Genomic DNA, 22,698 nt, shown 5'->3' on the forward strand with positions numbered 1-22,698 from the left:
CCTGTTCTTGCAACCTCCAATGTTGAGCCCCGCGGCGTGCTACAAGCCAACACAGATCATCCTGTAAACCTTTACCTTATCCCAGGTACACACACAGCTTGTCGCTTCCACAAGCAGGGCTGACATTCTCCTAATAGGCCACATATTAGGGCGGCAGCACGTCCTGCCGTTAATGAAGTCCTTTTCTCTTTTCGATAATCTGTATAAAAGATTACCCACAATCTTTCAACTGTGTTTTCAAAAGTATTTTTTCACACACGTCAAGGGTTTCATTTATTAGGGACGAGACAAATTCTTCAAAATATTGCGGCCGCTGTCATTACCTCTGATCTGCAGCTTTCTAAATCACCGCAGCTGCGTTTCGGAAAGGGCAAAATGCAAAATTCCTGCATCTAAATGTTTGCCTGCAAACAACTAATGCCCCTGTCCCACTTAGGAAACCTGAACGTAAACCTCTGGAGACTCTGCGCCCCACCCAAGGTTTCCGTGCGGTTCCCGGAGGTTGCAGGTGGTTGCCGGAGGTTGCAGGTAGTGGAAGCAGGTAGGGAGACTGACAAAAACCTCCGGGAACCGCACGGAAACCTTGGGTGGGGCGCAAAGTCTCCAGAGGTTTCCGTTCAGGTTTCCTAAGTGGGACAGGGGCATTAGTTTTTGTGTGCCAGTTCATGCTCATACTTTATACATGCACTGCTACCTCTTCCACCCTTGTTGAACAATTCTTAGAGTGAGTACATGCATGCTGTCCCTGTAAATATTGCAGAGGAGGCTTCCACTGGTGGCAGAGTCCAGGAACAGAGGTCACAGCCTCGGAATTAAAGGACATTCCTTTAGGAAGGAGATGAGGAGAAATGTCTTTAGTCAGAGGGTGGTGAATCTGTGGAAATCTTTGCCACTGAAGACTGTGGAGGCCAAGTCAATGGATAATTTTAAAGCAGAGATAGATAGATTTTTGATTAGTACGGGTGTCAGAGTTTATGTGGAGAAGGCAGGAGAATGGGAGAGAGAGGAGGGAGAGATAGATCAGCCACGATTGAATCTCACCCTAATGCTAAATTCAACACAAAATCAGACAGTGCTGAACGCATCTTTACCGGGTTTGTTCCGAGATGCTGAAAAATGTGCGGCACGGTGGTGCAGCGGTAGAGTTGCTGCCTCACAGCGCCAGAGTCCCGGGTTCAATCCTGACTATGGGTGCTTGTCTGTACGGAGTTGTACATTCTCCCTGTGACCTGCGTGGGTTTCCTCCCACACCCCAAAGACGTGCAGGTTTGTAGGTTAATTGGCTTGGTATAAATGCAAATTGTCCCCAGTGTGTGTAGGATAGTGTTAGAGAATGGGTCGGTATGGACTCGGTGGGCCGAAGGGTCTGTTTCCGTGCTGTATCTCTAAATTATACTAATGAAGCTGCATTTAGTTGCAAAATCTTCTCGGTGAACAGACATTGACCTGTTTCTCTCTCGACGGATGCTGCCTGATTCATGAGTTTTTGTGGCATTTTAATATTTATTTTATTTTAATTAAATTTATTTTAAGTAAATCCTGTTTTTGGTAAATTGGTCGTCAACACCTTCCCCTCTTCCCCATTCCCCCCTCCCCCCCTCCATCCTGCCTCTCTCCCATCCCTTCCCCTCCCCCTCTCCCCTCTCCCCTCTCTCTCTCTCTCTCTCTCTCTCTCTGTCTCGCCTCGCCCCAACTCTCCCCCTCCCCATCCCCCCCTCCCCCTCCCCCCTCTCCCTCCTCCCCCCCTCTCCTCCCCCCCCTCTCCTCCTCCCCCTCCTCCCCTCCTCCCCCCCCCTCTCTCCTCCTCCTCCCCCCCCCCCCCCTCCCCCTCTCCTCTCTCCCTCCCCTCCCCCCTCCCTCCTCCTCCCCCCCCACTCCCCCTCTCTCCCCCACCTCCCCCTCCCCCTCCCCCCCTCCCTCTCCTCCTCCCCCCCCTCCCTCCCTCCCGCCATTTCAGGAGCAGAGGAGCCCTTGTCATGTTCTGTTCACTCTGCGGACTCATTTACATTCAGCAGTGGAGCTAGCTGCAGGCATCAGTTAGACATGCGGACTTGGCAGCAGCTGAGGATTGGTGAGAGAGCAGACTGGAGCAGAGGCCACAAGGCTAACGATGGGAGGAGAACGTGTGCTACAATTACATTGTGGTGCCCGAGGTAAAAACGGCATCTCTCCTCCTCTTCTCCAGCGAGGAGACAAGTCCAAAGCATTTGTCTGCCTCTTCCCCCGAGTTTGCCTCTGATCAAAGCAACCTCCCTTCCATCGACTCCATCTACACTTCACGCATAATCAAGGACCAGTCTCACCCCGGTCGGTCACTCCCTCTTCTCCCCTCTCCCATCAGGCAAGAGATACAGAAGTGTGAAAACGCACACCTCCAGATTCAGGGACAGTTTCTTCCCAGCTGTTATCAGGCAACTGAACCATCCTCTCACCAACTAGAGAGCGGTCCTGACCCCCCATCAACATCATCGAAGACCCTCGAACTGTCCTTATTTGGGACTCTTTACTGGACTTTATCAGATTCAGATTCAGATTCAATTTTTTAATTGTCACTGTCAGTGTACAGTACAGAGGCAACGAAAATCATTCCCTTCCCTGTACCGGTTCACCGTGGACAACTTATGTACCTGTCCAAATGTTGTTTAAACTTTATGATAGTACCTGCCTCAACTATCTCCTCTGGCAGCTTGTTCCACACACTCTGTGAAAAAGTTTCCCCTCAGGTTCCTATTAAATCTTCCCACCTTAAACCTGTATCCCCTGGTTCGTGATTCCCCTACTCTGGGTAAAGGATACTGTGCTTTCACCCTATCTAGTACTCTCATGATCTTATGATTGTTGATTCTCTTATGATCTCATCAGTCTGAAGAAGGGTCTCCTACCGAAACGTCACCTATTCCTTCTCTCCATAGATGCTGCCTCACCCGCTGAGTTTCTCCAGCATTTTTGTCTACCTTTGATTTTTCCAGCATCTGCAGTTCCTTCTTAAACTTATGCTCATGATGTTGATTGTGGAGGATTTATGTGAATGATATTGAAGGTGGTTGGTGAGCAGATTGGGATTCAGACACTGATGGGCCAAACGACATCTATCTGTGATACCATGATGAGTAGGAAAGAACTGCAGATGCTGGTTTAAATCGAAGATAGACACAAAGTGCTGGAGTAACTCAGTGGGACAGGCAGTATCTCTGGAGAGAAGGAATGGGTGACGTTTCGGCTCGAGACCCTTCTTCAGACTCTTTGGGTGATACCATGATCAATAGTCCAGTTCGTTTAGTTTAGTTTATCGTAGAAACAGGCCCTTCGGCCCACTGAGCCCATGCTAACCAGCGATCCCCACACATTAACACTATCATGTACACACATTAGAGGGAGTTTTTGTATTAATACCAAGCCAATTAACCTACAAACCTGCACGTATTTGGAGTGTGGGATGAAAACGATGATCTCGGAGAAAACCCACATGGGCCACAGGTAGAGCATACAAACTCCGTACAAATAGCACCCGTAGTCAGGATCGAACCGGCGTCTGTGAGGCAGCACTGCTATTGCTGCCCCGTCTGGGTTATTCATGGTGTAACATCACCACTAGGCAGTCCCTCCATGAACACTGTCAAACCTACTTGTGTAAGTTCACGTGATGATTGGCAGAGCAGAGTGGGGAATGCCGACTGCTTTACCTCTGCCGGCATTCCCATGATTTGCTTTGCAAACTCTTGGGCTGCCGTTCCAGCCCCGTCAGAATCGTTCAAACGCAAGCTCCCGGCAGCTGAGACTTTGCAGATGGGATTGTTTGTCCAACTGGTCAAAGCTCTCGTGGTTGTTGTTTAAATAAAACTTGCTACCACTAGACCCCCCCCTTTGACATCGCTCACAGTGAAAGCAACATTACTGCTTTACATTTACAATGGATTGTTGCCAAGTTATCACAACAGCAATGGTGATGAGAGATGATGATAAGATGCAGTGGATCTTAGTTCCTGAAACAGAGCCCGTGTTGTCTTTACCAATCACAGGCAGATTGATAAATTAGACTCTCCTCCCAGCACCACAGTTGTGCCTGGGCAGAATTGTACAGAGTCATGTCAGGAGCGTAGTCCAGCAGTGCATGCTTTCAATGCATTACAGAATTGCAAGCATGCACAAAGCATGCAGTTTAGATCGACAGAATGCATGGAAGTTAGTTTAGTTTAGAGATACAGCGTGGAAACAGGCCCTTCAGGTCCGCACCGACCAGCGATCCCTGCACACTAACACCATCCTACGCACTCTAGGGACGATTGTACAATTATACCAGGTCATATAACCTACAAACTTGTATGTCTTTGGAGTGTGCGAGGAAATTGGAGCTCCTGGAGAAAACTCAGGTGAACACACAAACACTGAACAAGACAATCAGTTCACAAGTTATAGAAGGAGAATTAGTCCATTCGGCCAATCGAGTCTACTCCGCCAGTCATTCTCTCTTAACCCCATTCTGCTGCCTTTCCCTCACAACTGATGGTAAATGGCTATGACAAATATGAATCAGCAGCCATTTCCTGAGTTTCCATTTCCAATCAAAAAACACAAACATGATTATGAAAAGCTAATTTCAGGGTAAATTCTTCGACCAGTTTTTTTTTGGAGTTAATTATCATGTTACCATAGTTAGTGCGGCACGGTGGCACAGCGGTAGAGTTGCTGCCACACATCACCAGTGACCTGGGTTCAATCCTGACTACGGGTGCTGTCTGTATGGAGTTTGTTCGTTTTTCCGGTGACCTGCGCCGGTTTTCTCCGGGTGCTCCGGTTTCCTCCCACATGTGTGTGGGGATCGCTGGTCGGCGTGGACTTGATGGGCCGAAGGGCCTGTATCAGCGCTGTATCTCTAAACTAAACTCAATTAAACTAAGCGACATATGGATCGTGTACAGGCAGATGAGATCAGTATAACTTGCTGTCAAGTCCAGCGCAAACTTTATGGGCTGTAGGGCCTGTTCCTGTACTGTTGTGTCTGATTATACCAAGTTATTAGTGATTCCCATGTTCAAACAAAGTGAAAGAATCTTGCTGCTCAGCTCTGGCAGTGAATAGAATCTGAGTGCTGTGTGTGTTCTATGTACATGTCACCCTCATAGACTGTAATATAATCTGATCGCTGATATTATTTTATTGTAAGCCATACTTGTGTGATTTGCCTGGGGAATCGCATGCAGAGGATCTAAATGCGTAAGGGAGATGTTTCCTAGTGAGGGAATGACAACAAATATGCATTCTGTTAGATGTCCTAGATGCATGGTGATGAAACTGCACAGCATCAGCTAAGCGCTGCTACTTAATGACAAGCAGCAGAACAAGACTGAAGCACTTCATATAGTTGTCATTGAAGTTGTAACCCTTCAAGTCCAAGTAGATGCAAGACTTTTATCCTATTCCTGTTCATCTGATTTTGATATTTGGGATATCAGCATTAGAAAATATCTCATTATTGAAGGAAGGTATCCAATGTTGTCTTTTCATTCAGTGATAACAGCACATTTCATTCTGATTCTGATTTCCAAACAGAATCTAACCAGCGCAACAAATTGAACAGCAATCTTATCTCGAAATGGGTTTCATCTTCATTAACAAGAAGGGCACTTTCCCAGGTTGTATAAAAATACTTTGCATGTGTAACTGCTATAGAACATATTGTGATGTCATTTGATTAGTACAGGTGTCAGAGGTTATGGGGAGAAGGCAGGAGAATGGGGTTAGGAGGGAGAGATAGATCAGTAATAATCCTTTTATTCTGAGATGTTTACTTCTGCATCAAACATATTACCATTATAGAATGGGTTATCAATATGTATGTGGGATTTATTGCCACGGACGGTTGTGGAGGCCAAGTCAATGGATATTTTTATGGCGGAGAGTGAGGGATTCTTGATTAGTACGGGTGTCGGGGGCTATGGGGAGAAGGCAGGAGAATGGGGTTGAGAGGGAAAGATAGTTCTGCCATGATTGAATGGCGGAGTAGACTTGATTGGCCAAATGTCCTTATTCTGTTCCTTGAACATGAATTTATGAATTATGAATAGTCAAGCAAAACTCGTGCAATAGATAGAGCAAAGGGGAAGATACAGAATGCATTTTGGGTTTGTACAAATTGGGATTGGTATGGGTGTCAGTAAGAAAGCGTTTGGTCTTGGATGTCATCAGGTCAGAAGGTCATAAGTAATAGGAGCAGAATTAGGCCATTCAGTCCATCAAGTCTACTCCACCATTCAATCATGGCTGATCTAACTCTCCCTCCTAACCCCATTCTCCTGCCTTCTCCCCATAACCTCTAACACCCATACTAATCAAGAATATATCTATCTCTGCCTTAAAAATATCCACTGACCTGGCCTCCACAGCCGTCTGTGGCAAAGAATTCACCATCCAGACATGTTCCATTCACACTTCTCCTCAACACCCACTGCTTCTGCTTTGACAACTTTGCTGTGGCAATGGTTAAATTAAGCATTGCAAAGGATAGATTTTACGTTTCATTTTATTTAGATATTCTTGGCTCTTAAATATGTTTCTTGACCTCCTACTGGCAAAGTAGGATTAAGAGAACCTTAACAAAGTCATGATTTATAATGACTACACGCCTTCGCAGCATAACTCACCGTCTGTGCAAACTAATTGGGCACAGCAAGAGGAATTATCAAAACTGGAGTTAGGAAGCCAGGTTTGAGGAGATTAACCACAAAATTGTTAAGCCCTCATAGTGTTTATAAACTAACCTGTCAGGAGGAAATTGTTTTTCAGTTGAAGGGATGAGGTGTTGGCCTTCAGAAATTGTAGGTGCATCAATCTAAATTCAGTGGGGTGTGGGAGAACATTTGGCGGAATTCATTAATGGTCAAAAGTGTCTGCTGGGTTCTATATCTGGGATTACGCTCTTCATTTTTAGTTGAGAATAACATCTTAGCAATCAGACAGTATGAGAAGGTGGGAGCAGAGGATCAAAGGTGAGGAATATATTTGCTTGGCTTTCCGCTAACTTTCCAAGCAGGAGTCGTTTAACCTCATATTGTGCTCAGAATAAAATAGAAAACACATTCTGGAGGCTCAAACCAAGACCTCTTCCGTGGATCTTGATGCTTTCAATCTTGTTGCTTCAATGGAACCTTGTTGTTTGTTTCTAGACAGCTTTTTACAGTCACTGGGTTTGAAAGAAGCGTAACCAATTTACGCATGATGTGATTGAGATGCGTGGGCAAGATATTTGATACAGAGTTTGGTGGATGCCTGTATTGTGCTGTCAGAGGTGGTTGCGGAGGCAGATACGACAGTGGTCCACATAGAGATAGGCATTTGGTTAGGAGAACCATGGATCATGTACAGCCAGATGGGATTCATTTATCTTGGCAATATAGATAGACACAAAATGCTGGAGTAACTCAGCGGGACGGGCAGCGTCTGTGGAGAGAAGGAATGGGTGACGTTTCCCTTCTTCAGGTCAAGACCCTTTTTCAGAGTTCTTCTTCAGCGTTTGAAGAAGAGTCTCAACCTGAAACGTCACCCATTTCTTCCCTCCATAGATGCTGCCTGGGTCATTCCAGCACTTTGTGTTTATCTTCAGCTGAAGAAGCATTTTTGCATGGTACAAGGGGCTTGTTTTTGTCACAAATAACCCTGTGTCTCCAATGCCCTCTGTATTGAATGCTGGTGCTATAATTACTGGCCTTATCAAGTTCCCCAGTGCTGTAGAGGGCATCTTCCATGCAAACTTTCACCCTGAAATTGTTATGTGTTAGGAGCAGTTCCAGATTACCCAGTAACATCAGGCAAGTGGTACGGGAGTGTGAAAACGCACACCTCCAGATTCAAGGTAGACAAAAATGCTGGAGGAACTCAGCGGGCGAGGCAGCATCTATGGAGCGAAGGAATAGGTAATGTTTCATGAGACCCTTCTTCAAACTGATGTGAGGGTGGGGGGGGTGGGAAGAAGAAAGGAAGAGGCGGAGACAGTGGGCTGTGGGAGAGCTGTGAAGGGGAGGGGAAGGAGGGAGAAAGCAAGGACTACCTTGCTTAAACACCTCCAGATTCAGGGACAGTTTGTTCCCAGCTGCTATCAGGCAACTGAACCAACCTCTCACCAACTAGAGAGCGGTCCTGACTTAACCATCAACCTCTTTGGAGACCCTTGGACTATCTTTAATCAGACTTTACTGGACTTTATCTTACACTAAACATTGTAACTATCATCCTGTATCTATACACTTGATTGTAATCATATATAGTCTTTGCACTGACTAAACGGCACACACTGTATCTCGGTACAAGTGCCGATAATAAACTAAACTAATGTTAAGTAAATATCAAGCAATAAGTGTTATAATATATGGATATAAGTAATGTCAAGTATTAATAAACCAAAGAAGGGTCTTGACTATAAACGTCACCCATTCCATCTCTCCAGAGATGCTGCCTGACCCGCTGAGTTACTCCAGCTTTTTGTGTCTATCTTTGGTTTAAACCAACATCTGCAGTTCCTTCCTACACATAAACTAATATTAACAGGCACAATCCAGAGCACGCAACTAATTAATTCCAATTAAACCGTAATGAATGAGTAATCCTCAGATCTTCTAAACTTGAGTCAAGTTTTTAGATGTAAAATTTGGAATATAAAAAAATGATTGTGTTTAGCATGGTGACATCATACATGACACAACCCAATTAACATTCAGGAGCTCTGCGGGGCTGGAGGGCTAATTTGTCGCAGGCTTTAATAAATAGATATTCAAAAACAATCATGAGATATTTATTTGTTAAATAACATTAGCAGTCCACTGAATAAGGTGCCGGCCGCACTTGGAATCTGTAAGGAGGAGAGGAAATATTACCCACATAAATGCAAAATAACAGAATACTTGTGATCGACAGAAATATACGCCCGAATTTATATGAACACGGTGGTTAATGGCTTTCTATTATTATTTGCTGTTGCTTTTCATTCACGCTGTTTAAGTTCCTTGCTAATCCGAGCATTAATAAAACATTAGAATTGTAAAATAGTAATTCTTCATGTTTTTTAGGTTCTGCGAGAGAAATGTGATCGTATTGTGAGGAATTTAAGCGTGAAGAAAGGGTTAATGCGTGAAATAATATAACGTGGAAGAGGCTCAGTTAGAATCAAGGTTCTTGTCTGCAATACAGGGGGCATTAATAGCCTGATTCGGAGGCACCTAGCCATAACAATGCTTTCACCTAGTTCACATATGCATACCCTTTTGCAAGAAGCATTCATTTCTGTGCTAAACATGTTAGAGCCTAATGCATTTGTCTCAATAGGCCATCTCATGTGTCAGTACAACTGAAAATCACCTTTAAGCTCTCTTTCATCCCGGACAACAGGCACTGAATCCAAAATAGTCCCAGAGTTAACAGATTTGGATGATCTGCACATCATCACTGAATCGTGTATTCATTTGCCTCTGGCAATAGAACCTAGAGAGGCTACCTCACTGACATTCTGATGTCATCCGAGAAGAAGCTATAATTGGGGTGAAAAAGAGAAAGAATCGAGGGAGGGAAAAAAAAAACCCCATCAGCCAGTGCTTTGGAGGACGGCAGGCCAGAGAGTGTGAGAAACGAGGCTGGAAGTAGCATGAAAATGAGGTAGGCTTTTGTCGCTCGTTAATTGGACTCTTGTGGGCGACTTTGCGGAACATAATTAAAACAAACACGGCGGATCGCCTGTTCGACTGGACTTTCAGGGCTGTGATCACAAACGCAGGCGTTGTAAAGGGGCTTCTTAATTACCTCCAACACTGTGGTATCGCAAGACCTTTTTTTTAATCAGAAATTAAAGGATATTGTGTCATGGAACTGCAGGAATCGGTGGGAGACAGTAATTAGTATGGGCCGTTAATAGATCATGGCTCTGATTGCTGTACCAGCAATGGGCATGCTTGAGAGCTTCACAAATCTTTCATGAACACCTGCCTTACTGAAAGGAACCGAGACCCTGCCCTCAGATGTGTCTGACTGATGCATGCAAGTCATTAGAAGTAAAGCCTTTCTTGTGGGCCGCTAATGTGATATTTTAAAACTAAAATCCAAGGTTGACTTCCACTGCGTTTAAAGTTTGTGATGTCAGAACCCACGCTGCAATAAATAAATAATTTATCACCCGCTCCCGGTTACTGGTTAGGCAACTCCGTTGCAAAATGTCCCATTGTGTCTGGCTCCACAGAAGTCACAGAGGCTTGGGAAGCATTCGCCGAGGCTTCTGGAGAGGCTCGAGCTGGAAAAACCTGTCAATTGTGTAGATCTCGCAGGGTTATATTGTATCCCTTCTACTGAAGGCCCCACCAACCTATCTTCCATCTACTCTCAATATTTCTACTTCCCCCTCCAGTCCTCCAGAAGTCTGAGACCTCTACACTCCCTTAGCTCTGACCCCCTTTGTTTCAGGCAGAGGTAGATAGAGATAGGTCTGGGGAGATCAGCCATGATTGGATGGCGGGGTAGACTTGATGGGCCGAATGGCCCAATTCTGCTCCTATCACTTATGAACTCCTCCACACTTCTCGTTTGCTTCTCTCCACCATCGGCACCGATCCTTCAAGCAAGAACTTTATTTATCTCAGGAGGGAAATTGATCAGCCAACAGTCTTCAAGCACAAGAAACAAGAAACGTGAAATTAAAGAAGTAAGGGGTGAAAAAAGGATTAGGGACGTGCAAAGATTGGGGGTCGGGGTGGGGTGGGAGGGGTCAGTCTACCCCACGACAGACGGGGGAGGAGTTGTACAGTTTGATAGCCACAGGGAAGAAGGATCTCCTGTGGCGTTCTGTGCTGCATCTTGGTGGAACCAGTCTGTTGCTGAAGGTGCTCCTCAGGTTGACCAGGTGTGTCATGGAGGGGGTGAGCTGTATTGTCCAGGATGCTCCACAGTGATGGGGGAAAGCTTGAGGTTCGGACTTGGTTTGAGAGGCTGGTCACAATGATGGTATAATAGTGAGTCCTCTGCCTAACATGACTGGAAACCTCCCCCTGGTTTAAATTCTGCTCAGACACACTTGAAGAAGTGTTGATGGACCTAATCAGGATGGCTGATCTCTATTTTGATATTTTGACTCGTGGTGGACTAGGATTATCTCTAAACTAAACTAGACTCGGTACATTTGTAGATAAAGAGTTCAACAGCAATGTGACAAAATGGTACCGGCCCAGCTTGCAAATCAATTGGACGCATTCTTAGGAGGTTAATTTTCTAGATTATTTGTTTTCTCTCATTCCCGAGTTCAAAGCTTTTCCCTGTACCTCGGAAACACGTGACAATAAACTAAACTGATAAATTAAACTGAATCTGAATGAGCAGGAGATGAGACCGAGGGGGAAGGGTGGAGCCTCATTGCTTGTGTAGAAAGGAACTGCAGATGTTGGTTTAAACTGACGATAGGCGCAAAATGCTGGAGTAACTCAGCGGGACAGGCAGCATCTCTGGAGAGAAGGAACGGGTGACGTTTTGGGTCGAGACCCTTCTTCAGACTGCATCATTGCTCGTGTTCCACTTGTCAAGTAGAGAAAGCCCGTCCCAATTTGATCCATCACCACCTCTTCCAACGAGCAGGTCAAATGCAGGGTGAGGTTTCCAGACATATTCGCCAAGAGGCCTCACTTCACCAAATTGTGACTGACCTTTCAAACCAAGTCCGACCCTCTCTCCCTCCTCCACCCCAGTTGGAATCCATAGCCACATCTTTTAAGTTGCATGAAATCGAAGAGTTAAAACATAATATTACGAATTAATTCTAATTGTTTGCCCTGCTCTGCACTGCACAAGGGCCTCCTGATTTTTCTTCGAGGCAAAAGCTGTCTATTTCATCAGAATGCCGTGACAGATATTGAAGGGAAAAGGAAAAACATATGTTGAATATATAACACTCGCAATTCCTGAAAAAAAAAAAATTAGAAAAATGGTGACCTTGTCAAACTTGTCAAATGTAGTGACCCACTGTTATGAAGGACCTACACAGGAACTCTGCGCCAAAGCTCGTTGGGATTGTCACATGAAGGGAACGTATGCAAAGTTATCTTTATGAATATTTAGGCTTTGAGGGATAAAGGCAAGGACACCTTGAAATGATAACTTCAGGAGAAGCATTTTTAAAAGGCAGCTCTGAAGTTCTGGCTCTGCCAGTTTGGTTGAGTTTTTCGTTTATTGCCAGGTACCGAGGTACAGTGAAAAGCTTTTTTGACGCGTGCCATCCAGTCAGCGGAAAGACTGACCACTTGGGTTTCCTCCGGGCGCTCCGGTTTCCTCCCACATCCAAAAGACATGCAGGTTTGTAGGAGAATTGCCCCTGGTGTGTAGGGAGTGGACGACAAAGTGAGATAGCATAGAACTAGTGTGAATGGGTGATCGATGGTTGGCATGGACTAGGTGGGCTGAATGGCCTGTTTCCACGCTATATCTCTAAACTAAACTAAACTGTACATGGTTACATTCAAGCCGTGCACAGCATACTGATAGACAATGGGTGCAGGAGTAGGCCATTTGGCCCTTTGAGCCAACACCACCATTCACTGTGACCATGGCTGATCATCCACAATCAGTACCCCGTTCCTGCCTTCTCTCCATATCCCTTGACTCCACTACCTTTAAGAGCTCTATCTAACTCTCTCTTTAAAGCATCCAGAGAATTGGCCTCCACCAACCTCTGAAGTAGAGAATTCCCCAGATTCACAACTCTCTGTGTGAAAAAGGTTTTCCTCATCTTCGTTCTAGATGGCCTACCCCTTATTCTTAAACTGTGGCCCCTGGTTCTAGACTCCGCCAACATCGGGAACATGTTTCCTGTCAAAATCCTTAATAATCTTATATGTTTCAATAAGATACCCTCTCATCCTTCTAAATTCCAGTATACAAGCCCAGCCGCTCCATTCTATCAACATATGACAGTCCCGCCATCCCGGGAATTAACTTGGTGAACCTACGCTGCACTCCCTCAATAGCAAGAATGTCCTTTTTTTCAAATCAAATTTGGAGACCAAAACTGCACACAATACTCAAGGTATTCCCAGGATAATAAAGTCTTATGGAAGCAGGCCCTTGAGCCCAATTTACCGTACCGGCCAACATGTCCCATCTACACTAGTCTCACCTGCCTGAGTATGGCCCAAATCCTTCTAAACATGTCCTGTCCATGTACCTGTGTAAATGTTTATTACCTAAAGGGAATAGACACAAAATGTTGGAGTAACTCAACGAGACAGGCAGCATTTCTGGAGAGAAGGAATGGGTGATACTTCGGGTCGAGACCCTTCTTAACCTAAATGGAATAACGTTTAGTGCAAGGTAACATTTAGTGCCAAATATCATTTAGTGATGAAGCCGTGTTAGTGTGGCCCTCTCCCTCTCTAGAAAGACAGGTTGCATAAACTAAGGGCTCTACAAAATGGCAAAACTCAAATCTCTCCCAGAGACCATAACTACTGTCTGATATTTAGCGTTGATTAAACACAATTCCAGGAGGAAAGTACAATCTCGCCCATGCTTACAGCAGTTAGCAATGTTGTGAGTGTTGATGACTCTACATTTTAGTTTGGGCTTCAGTTTCACTTTGACTGAGGAGTCTCAAAGTAAGTAGGATTTGCAATGTGACTTGGCCTTTGGCACTGGTAAATGACTGCTAAACAGTGTGGACAGGTATTGACCAGACAACGTATCCAACAAATGTGATTTGAGACTGCTATGGACAGGTAACGACAAGCCTAACACAAGTGATGAGGCTCCACATTTCCTCCTCGATTTCACCTCTTGCTCATTCACAACAAGCTCGAAGTGTGGAGGGAGAGAGAGAGAGAAAAAACACAAAACAAATAATCTATTAATCTCCTAAGAATACTTCCAATTGCTTTGCAAGCTGGGCCGGTACCGTTTTGTTACATTGCTGTCGAACTCTGTGTCTTCAAAAAAATGTGCAGGAAGGAACTGCAGATGCTGGTTTACACCGAAGATGCTGGAGTAACTCAGCGGGACAGGCAACATCTCTGGAGGTGACGTTTCGGGTCGAGACCCTTTTTCAGACTTTTCAGAAACGTCACCCATTCCTTCTCTCCAGAGATGCTGTCTGTCCCGCTGAGTTACTCCAGCAATTTGTGTCCATCTTATTTAAACACAAATGTACCCTGTCTAGTTTAGTTTAGAACTACAGCGTGGGAACAGGCCCTTCGGCCCACCGAGTCCACACTGGCCAGCAATCCCGAACACTAGCACTATCCTACAAACTAGGGACAATTTACAATCTTTACCGAAACCCATTAACCTACAAAGCTGTACGTCTTTGGAGTGTGGGAGGGAACCTGGCCACCTGGGGAAAACCCACGCAGGTCACGGGGAGAACGTGCAAACTCCTTGCAGACAGCACCCGTAGTCAGAATCGAACCCGGGTCTCTGACACTACTCTACCGCTGTCAGTAAATAAATTCTCTCCTCTCCCTTCAGCAAAAGATACAGAAGTGTGAAAACGCACACCTCCAGATTCAGAGACAGTTTCTTCCCAGCTGTTATCAGGCAACTGAACCATCCTACCACAACCAGAGAGCGGTCTTTGATTGGACTTTTGGTGACCCTCGGATATCTTTGATCGGACTTTGCTGACTTTACCTTGCACTAGACATTATTCCCTTAACATGTATCAGCACACTGTGAATGCCTCGATTGTGATCATGTACAGGTATTGTCTTTCCGCTGACTGGATAGCACGCAACGAAAGCTTTTCACTGTACCTCGGTTACACGTGACAATAAACTGAATTAAACTGAAAATCTCGTACGATTTCCTTGATTGACAAGAGAACAGTCATTTAATTGAAATATTGATGCTGAGTTCTAAAGTTTGTTTGGCAGGTGTCAAATGAATAATGAATTAGTTTATACCTGTGGTCACAGCTATATGTGTCTCTCATCGGATCTATTTGCTGTTCAAGTCCACAATGTCCGCTGATGATATTCTGTTTAATCTTTTCATTTGTTGACTGCTGTGAACAAATCACATGAAAAATATCATAAATATTAATATTAAGCAGAAAAAAAATTAAGGTAATGCATGAATCTTTCAGTATCTAATACATTAGTTTTCATATTTCCAGTACATTAAATCCTGGAGGAATGTACCTGCAGTCATACCTTGAAGAAGGGTTTCGGCCCGAAACGTCGCCTATTTTCTTCGCTCCATAGATGCTGCCGCACCCGCTGAGTTTCTCCAGCAATTTTGTGTACCTTGTACCTGCAGTCATGTATTTTGCTAAATCAAGAGCAATTTGAAAAGTCCGCTTTTTTTTTTATCACAGTCAGTACAATTGCCGAGGCAACATTTGAAGTTTCTATCACGGTAATCAAACTCTTTAGTTTAGTTTAGAGATACAGCGCGGAAACAGTCCCTTCGTCCAACCGAGTCCACGCCGACCAGCGATCCCCGCACACTTACACTATCCTGCACAGACCAGGGACAATTTACACTTACACCAAGCCAATTAACTTACAAACCTGTACGTCTTTAGAGTGTGGGAGGAAATCGAAGATCTTGGAGAAAACCCACGCGGTCACGGGGAGAACGTACAAACTCCGTACAGACAGCGCCCGTAGTCGGGATCAAACTCTGGTCTCTGGCGCTGTAAGTGCTGTAAGGCAGCAACTCTACCGCTGTGCCACTGTGCGACCTCTTCTCAACAGATTCTAGATCATTGGCGGAATTTAAAGAGGAAGTGAATAGATTTTGGAAGGATCAAGGAACTGCTGGTCTTTGGGAACTAGAGCAGAGGAGGAGAGGAGGTCTGGGGTAGACCACCAATGCACATATTGAACGGTGGGGCCAGCTTGAGGGGCTGAATGGTTTATTCATTCTCCTATTTACTATGTACTTATGGGTGGCACAGTTGCACAGCTGGTAGAGCTGCTGCCTCGCGGTGCCAGAGACCCGGGTTCCATTCTGACCTTGGGTGCTGTCTGTGTGGAGTTTGCAGGTTCTCCCTGTTACCACGTGGGTTTCCTCCAGGTGCTCCTGTTTCCTCCCACATCCCGAAGACGTGCGCGTTTGTAGGTTTATGTGGCTTCTGTAAATTGTTCCTGGTGTGGAGTGTATACATGCAGAAGTGGGATTAAATAGAACTAGTATGAAAGGGTGTTTGATGGACCATCATGGTCTCGATGGGCTGAATGGCTTGTTTTCAATTTGTGTCTTTCAATTCAATCAATGTTCTTATTGCAGTTAGTTTAGTTAATTTCCACATGTACTGAGGTAAAGTGAACAGCTTTTGTTTCATGCCGAACCAGTCCGTGCACACTGTGCTAATTAAGGTATTGGTATTTGTTTATTGATTGTTTGATTAATTGGAAGATACATGGTAGAAACAGCCCATTCAGGCGTTGTGGGTTGAAGGACCTATTCCTGTGTTTTTGTGTTCTCATCCCATCTCATCCCATCCCATTTCATCTCATCCCATCCCATCATCTCATCATCCTCATCCCATCTCATCCCATCCCATCCCATCCCATCTCATCCCATCCCATCCCATCCCATCCCATCTCATCCCATCTCATCCCATCTCATCTCATCCCATCTCATCCCATCTCATCCCATCTCATCTCATCTCATCCCATCTCATCCCATCTCATCCCATCCCATCCCATCCCATCTCATCCCATCTCATCCCATCCCATCTCATCCCATCTCATCTCATCCCATCTCATCTCATCCCATCCCATCTCATCCCATCTCATCCCATCTCATCCCATCCCATCCCATCCCATCTCATCCCATCCCATCCCCATCTCATCTCATCCCATCTCCTCCACTCTCTTCTCTTCTCATCCCATCTCATCCCATCCCATCTCATCCCATCCCATCCCATCTCATCTCATCCCATCCCATCCCATCTCATCCCATCTCATCCCATCTCATCCCATCTCATCCCATCCCCATGTCAGGCCCATGGGATCCCATCCCAATGGCATCATCTCACCATCTCATCCCATCTCATCTGAAGGGATGTTCCTGTGATGTACTGTTCTATCCCATTTTGCTCAACTCTCAGGACCCATCTCATCCCATGACTCTGACTCATCCCATCTCATCCCATCTCATCCCATCTCATCCCATCCCATCCCATCTCATCCCATCTCATCCCATCTCATCTTGCATAAAGGGTTATAGACCATGTGCAGGCAGATGGGATCCATTGGAATGGCATCATGATCACCACAGACAAGATGGGCTGAAGGGACTGTTCCTGTTCTATGTTTTTGCTCAACTCAGGACCGTGCCAATCTGACTCTGACAGCGCATCTGTGTGTGTTTCTGTGCATGTATTTGTGCGCAGTTGTCGACCAGCGATCCCCGCACACTAACACTATCCTACAGCCACTGGGAACAATTTACAATTTCACCAAAGTCAATTAACCTACAAACCTGTACTTTGTGTCTGTCTTCGGTATAAACCCTTTGGCCCACAATGTCTGTGTCGAACATGATACCAAGATCATTCCTTATTTGCCTGCACCTAATCCATATCCGCCCGTTCCCTGCATATCCATGTGCCCGTACAAAAATCTCTTATATGCCATTATTGTATCTGCCTTCACCCTCTGCCCCAAACACCCACTGCCCTCTGTGCCCTCAAATCTCCTTTAAACTTTCTCCCTCTCACCTTCAAACTTTGTCCTCTAGTATTTGATGTTTCAAAGTACGATACGTGGTTTGGAGAAACTTCTGTACTTTTCTGTCCCCATTTTTAAGCTCTGCTTGTGAGCTAACGTCTGTGTTAATAATTTGAAGAACTGGCTCTGATCAGAATTGTAAGTGTTTATATTTGACCTAAGTGAAAATGCAGAAAGAGTGAGCCTAAATTAATATTCCCAGAGGTTCTGAGAAATGCATGAACTAGTCATTCAGTGAAACAATATTCCCCTTTACCCAAAACTACTTTAGGATTAAACCCATTCACAAATATCTGGAGCGGGACCTCTGCCATCTGTAAATTCTAACAGCATCAACCTCAACGTGACCCTTTCACAGAAGTCAAAAATCTCAAGCATTTTTTATTCTTACAGCTCTTTTGCAACATAATTTTAGTTTAGTTTAGAGATACAGCGCAGAACTAGGCCCTTTGGCCCACCGAGTCCGCACCGACCAGCGATCACCCCGTACACTAACACTATCCTACACACACCGGGGACAATTTACAATTTACAGAAACCAATTAACCTACGTACAAACCTGCAAGTCTTTGAAATGTCGGAGGAAACTGGAGCAGCCGGAGAAAACCATGCGGCCACGGGGAGAACGTACAAACTCTGTACAAAACGGTTCAATGGCCCTTTACTGTCATGTGTACCAGTTAAGGTTCGATTTACCACACAGTCATGGCAGGAAAAAAGCAACAAGGCACACAACTACATAAAAGTTAACATAAACATCCACCACAGTGGATTCCCCACATTCCTCACTGTGATGGAAGGCAATAAAGTCTATAGCACCCGTAGTCAGGATCGAGCCAGGGTCTCTGGCGCTGTAAGGCAATAATTCTACCGCTGCACCACTGTGCTGCCCATAATGTACATTTATCAATAATCTTATCCTCTTTATGTTCCAGAATATGGACGGTTTTCTTCATATCTGAAGGCTATGATTTCCTGAAGTGATGTCTTGTTTTAATGGCATCTGCGGTATTGTTGCGTATGTATTGAATATCGTTTGTTGCGCCAAATGTTGAACACAATAATTTATCTTTCTAATGGAAGCACCAACGTGACTGAAGCAAAACTGTTGTTTAGATTTTGTTTTTGATTCTGAAGCTAATTGAGAAACTTGGAGATAAATATTCTAACTTTATTAACAAAGTCGTATGTCAAAAATGCCCAGCCTTGACCCAGTGAAGTCCAAAACTGGGAAAATAAATATTAACGTGAGCAAGTGTCAGGTCATGCACTCGGATGAAAGTAATCAAAAGGTGGATTATGATCTAAATGGGCGAGAGATTGCAAATGAGTGAAATTAAGAGGCATCATGCTGTTCCAGGGCGTGGATAAGTGAATAATTTAGCAGTCAGGTTCAACATTGATAAGAAGGTAAGCAGCATATTGGCCTTTATTAGAAAGGTGTTGGGTTTTAGGAATATGGGGGATTTGTTACAAGTGTTGGTGAGGCTGCACTATGAATAGTGTCCATTACCTATGATGTGATGCCTATTTCCTTTGCTCCATAGATGCTGCCGCACCCGCTGAGTTTCTCCAGCACTTCAATGTTAGATTTGTTTTGTGTTGTGTTAAAAGTTAAGACGTCATTTTTGGTCCCCTTGACGAAAAAATTAATGTGTTGAATAGTTGCTATGTATAGGGTGGCAACAAAGTTACAAAGTGTTCATTATAGTCCCCAATGGTTCCTCTTTGTTCACTACTCGTCCCCCCCCCCTCCCCCACCCCAAGCCAGGTCTCTCTTTGTTCTCAGTGGCTTATCCTCGCCCATCCACCGTACCCAACTCAAGCAGAGCTTGGTGACCTCTTCCTGCTCCATTTCTCTCTTGCGTTAATTCATCTATTTGTTGGATGAAGCCTTTCACTCTGAACTGAATGGTTGGCATCTGGGTAGGGTTACCTGACAGGGAGCTGGAGCTGATCCACAGTGGGCTTCCAAAACAGGGAATTGGATTGTAACTGGAAACGAAACGTTGAGTACTCCTGGGAAAGGGCCGAAGGAGATGGGACTACTGCAGCCGCCCAGACCATCACACAAACCAACCTCCCTCCCATTGACTCCATCTACACCTCACGTTGCCTGGGCAAGGCCAGCAGCATCATCAAGGACCAGTCTCATCCCGGTCACTCCCTCTTCTCCCCTCTCCTATCAGGCAAGAGGTACAAAAGTTTGAAAACACACACCTGCAGATTCAGGGACAGTTTCTATCAGCTGTTATCAGGCAACTGAACCGTCCTCTCACCAACTAGAGAGCGGTTCTGACCTCCCATCCACCTCATTGAAAACCTTTGAACTATCTTTAATTGACTATATCGGACTTCAAGGGAATATCATGTAGCCTTTATCTTTATGTGAGTGTTGTGGACAGCTTGATTGGATTCATGTATAATATTTTATTTGACAGGATAGCACGCAAACGTGACAACAACAAACCAAATTTACAAAGGCGATGATTGGCTCCTTCTGTGCTGTTATCGTTCTAGGACAATCTTTGAGGATCTTATATTTTGACCAGAGCAATAGCATTCAAGTCTGTCTTCTAGATAATATCAATCCTTCAGCTAAAATCGATTAGTACGGGTGTAAGGGGTTATGGGGAGAAGGCAGGAGAATGGGATTGAGAGGGAGAGATAGATCAGCCATGATTTCGTTGTCTCTTAATGCATTTTGTTGTCTCTGTACTGTACACTGACAATGACAATTAAAATTGAATCTGAATCTGAATCTGAATTGAATGGCGGAGTAGGCTTGATGGGCCAAATGGGCTAATTCTGCTCCGAGAACTTTGAACTGATAAAACCAAACTGTCTGATCATTACGGAGACATAAGGAACGGCAAGTGCTAGAATCTTGTGCTAACTCTACGGATCAGGCAGCATGTCTGGAGAAAATGAATAGGTCGAGACCTTTCTTCAGTCTGGTTCTTGTTCTTTATTCTTTTTCACCAGACATGCTGCCCGACCCTCTGAGTTACTCCAGCGTTTTGTGTCTATCTTTGGTGTAAATCAGCATCTGCAGTTCCTTCCCGCAAATAGATCCTGATAGTGTTTTTACAGGGGGCATCAGTAGTAGGTAACAGTATTTGGAGATATTGTGAATTTCTCCAGAGATATCGCCTGACCCGTTGAGTTACTCCAGCACTTTGTGTCCATCTTCAATACTTTTGCTTAGTAGTTGACTCTGAGAAAAAAAACAATGCGTGGAAAAGTTTGATATCGCAAACATTTCCCAAATTCTTTTCCATTTGCAGGAATAAAAAAACATCTTCCTCTGGCAACTCAGGTAGCGAAGGCTTTGCCTGAATCCTGAATCCTGAATCCTGCCCTTGGTCCTTATTGACCGCATTTCCACCTGTTCTGAAGTAAAGTTGGAATTTGGCCTTTAATTCGATCAGCATTGTTGCATTCTTCAATGCTCTTCCCCTGTCTGCTCGCTCCTTACAAATTTAGCCTCGGGCTGAAGGAACAGGGCTGTGGGGCTTCACACTGTTTTGCTTCAACCTTGTGTGACAGATTCCATTGTGCCCCCACCCCCTTTAAGACATGTCAGGGAGGCTGTGCCTGTCAAAAATAAAAGCAGTCCAAATTATCCCCAAGTTCCCTTCATCCCAAGAAAATGAATGCAGGTAAAAAGCGTTGTATGAAACCTTTGTTGGCCATCGGTGCACGTGACCAAGACGTATGATTTAAAAAAAAAAGGAATTGGCTATCTTGATTCTTATTCTTTTATTGATAATGGGTATCCAACTGCTTCCCACTGCAGATGGTCCCCATTCAATCAGGCAGACGGATGTGAGTTGTCATTCACTCTGTTTTCTCTCTTACCCAATTGCCTTCCAGTTACTGCATGATAGCCACAACTTTTTAAATCAAAAATAAACCAAAAACAAATCGGACTACAGGAATAACGGCAAGTAACCAGCCACCTTAGATCTGTTTTGGGACAACTGTGAAATCAGGTTTAAAACTTTGAATCCATCTGGTGAAATTTGCGAGCAATTTGATTTTTTTTCTGAGATGTACAAATCGTGCATGAGAAGTCAGGAATTAAACCACATTTTTATACATGGTCATTATGTTGTGTTCTAAATTGTTACACCGTATTCTTTCTGGCATGACCAGAGAGATTTGTTATATCAGTCTTACAGTAGACACAAAATGTTAGAGTAACTCAATGGGTGAGGCAGCATCTATGGAGCGAAGGAATAGGCGACGTTTTGGGTCGGGACCCTTTTTCAGAAGAAGGGTCTCGACCCGAAACGTCACCTATTCCTTTACTCCATGGATGCTGCCTGTCCCACTGAGTTACTCCAGCATTTTGTGTCTACTGCACACACACACACACACACACACACATATATGTATATATATACACCCATAGATATATACATATGTAGGTGTGTGTGTATATATACGTATATATATATACATATGTGTGTGTATATATATATATATATAAACACACACACACACACACGTATATATATATATATATGATCTCTCCTTATGGATCTCTAGTTATTATTTAGAATACGTAAACATGGAGTAATAACAATATTTATATACATATTTCCTGGATATGTAATTTTGAAGTGATTTTATTTAGCACTCAATATATATACTACCACCGGATAACTTGTCTATGAAAAAAATGTTATGTTTTGACTTGGTTGAAACAAGGGACTGCAGATGCTGGTTAATACTCAATAGAACACAAAGCCCTGACGTAACTCAGCAGGTCGGGCAACATCTCTGGAGAACATGGATATGCAGAAAATATAGAATAGATCACTGTTAGGCAGGAGAAGGTAACAACAAAGCAAATAGAGATAAAATGTAATCGAGGACAGTCAGACTGGTTGGCGAACTGGGAAGGGCGGGGGGGGGAGGGATGGAGAGCAAGGGGTATTTGAAGTTAGAGAAACTATTCTTAAGCTTACAATGAGAAATTTAATGCAACTACACTCTCTGG

At 44.4% G+C, this 22,698-nt stretch overlaps 1 long non-coding RNA gene across 1 annotated transcript in view; it reads right to left on the reverse strand.

Moving 5' to 3' along the window:
* Positions 1-8,593: 8,593 nt before the first annotated feature.
* LOC129712548 (uncharacterized) overlaps positions 8,594-22,698 on the reverse strand; it is a 50,352-nt gene continuing 36,247 nt past the window's right edge. The window contains exons 3-4 of the long non-coding RNA XR_008726074.1: positions 14,913-15,013; positions 8,594-8,842 (exon numbers count right to left, since the gene is read on the reverse strand). This is a non-coding gene — a long non-coding RNA (uncharacterized LOC129712548). The remainder of the gene's footprint in view (positions 8,843-14,912; positions 15,014-22,698) is intronic.

Source organism: Leucoraja erinacea, chromosome 33 (genome assembly GCF_028641065.1).
Source record: "Leucoraja erinacea ecotype New England chromosome 33, Leri_hhj_1, whole genome shotgun sequence".
In the NCBI taxonomy this organism is placed as follows: domain Eukaryota; kingdom Metazoa; phylum Chordata; class Chondrichthyes; order Rajiformes; family Rajidae; genus Leucoraja; species Leucoraja erinaceus.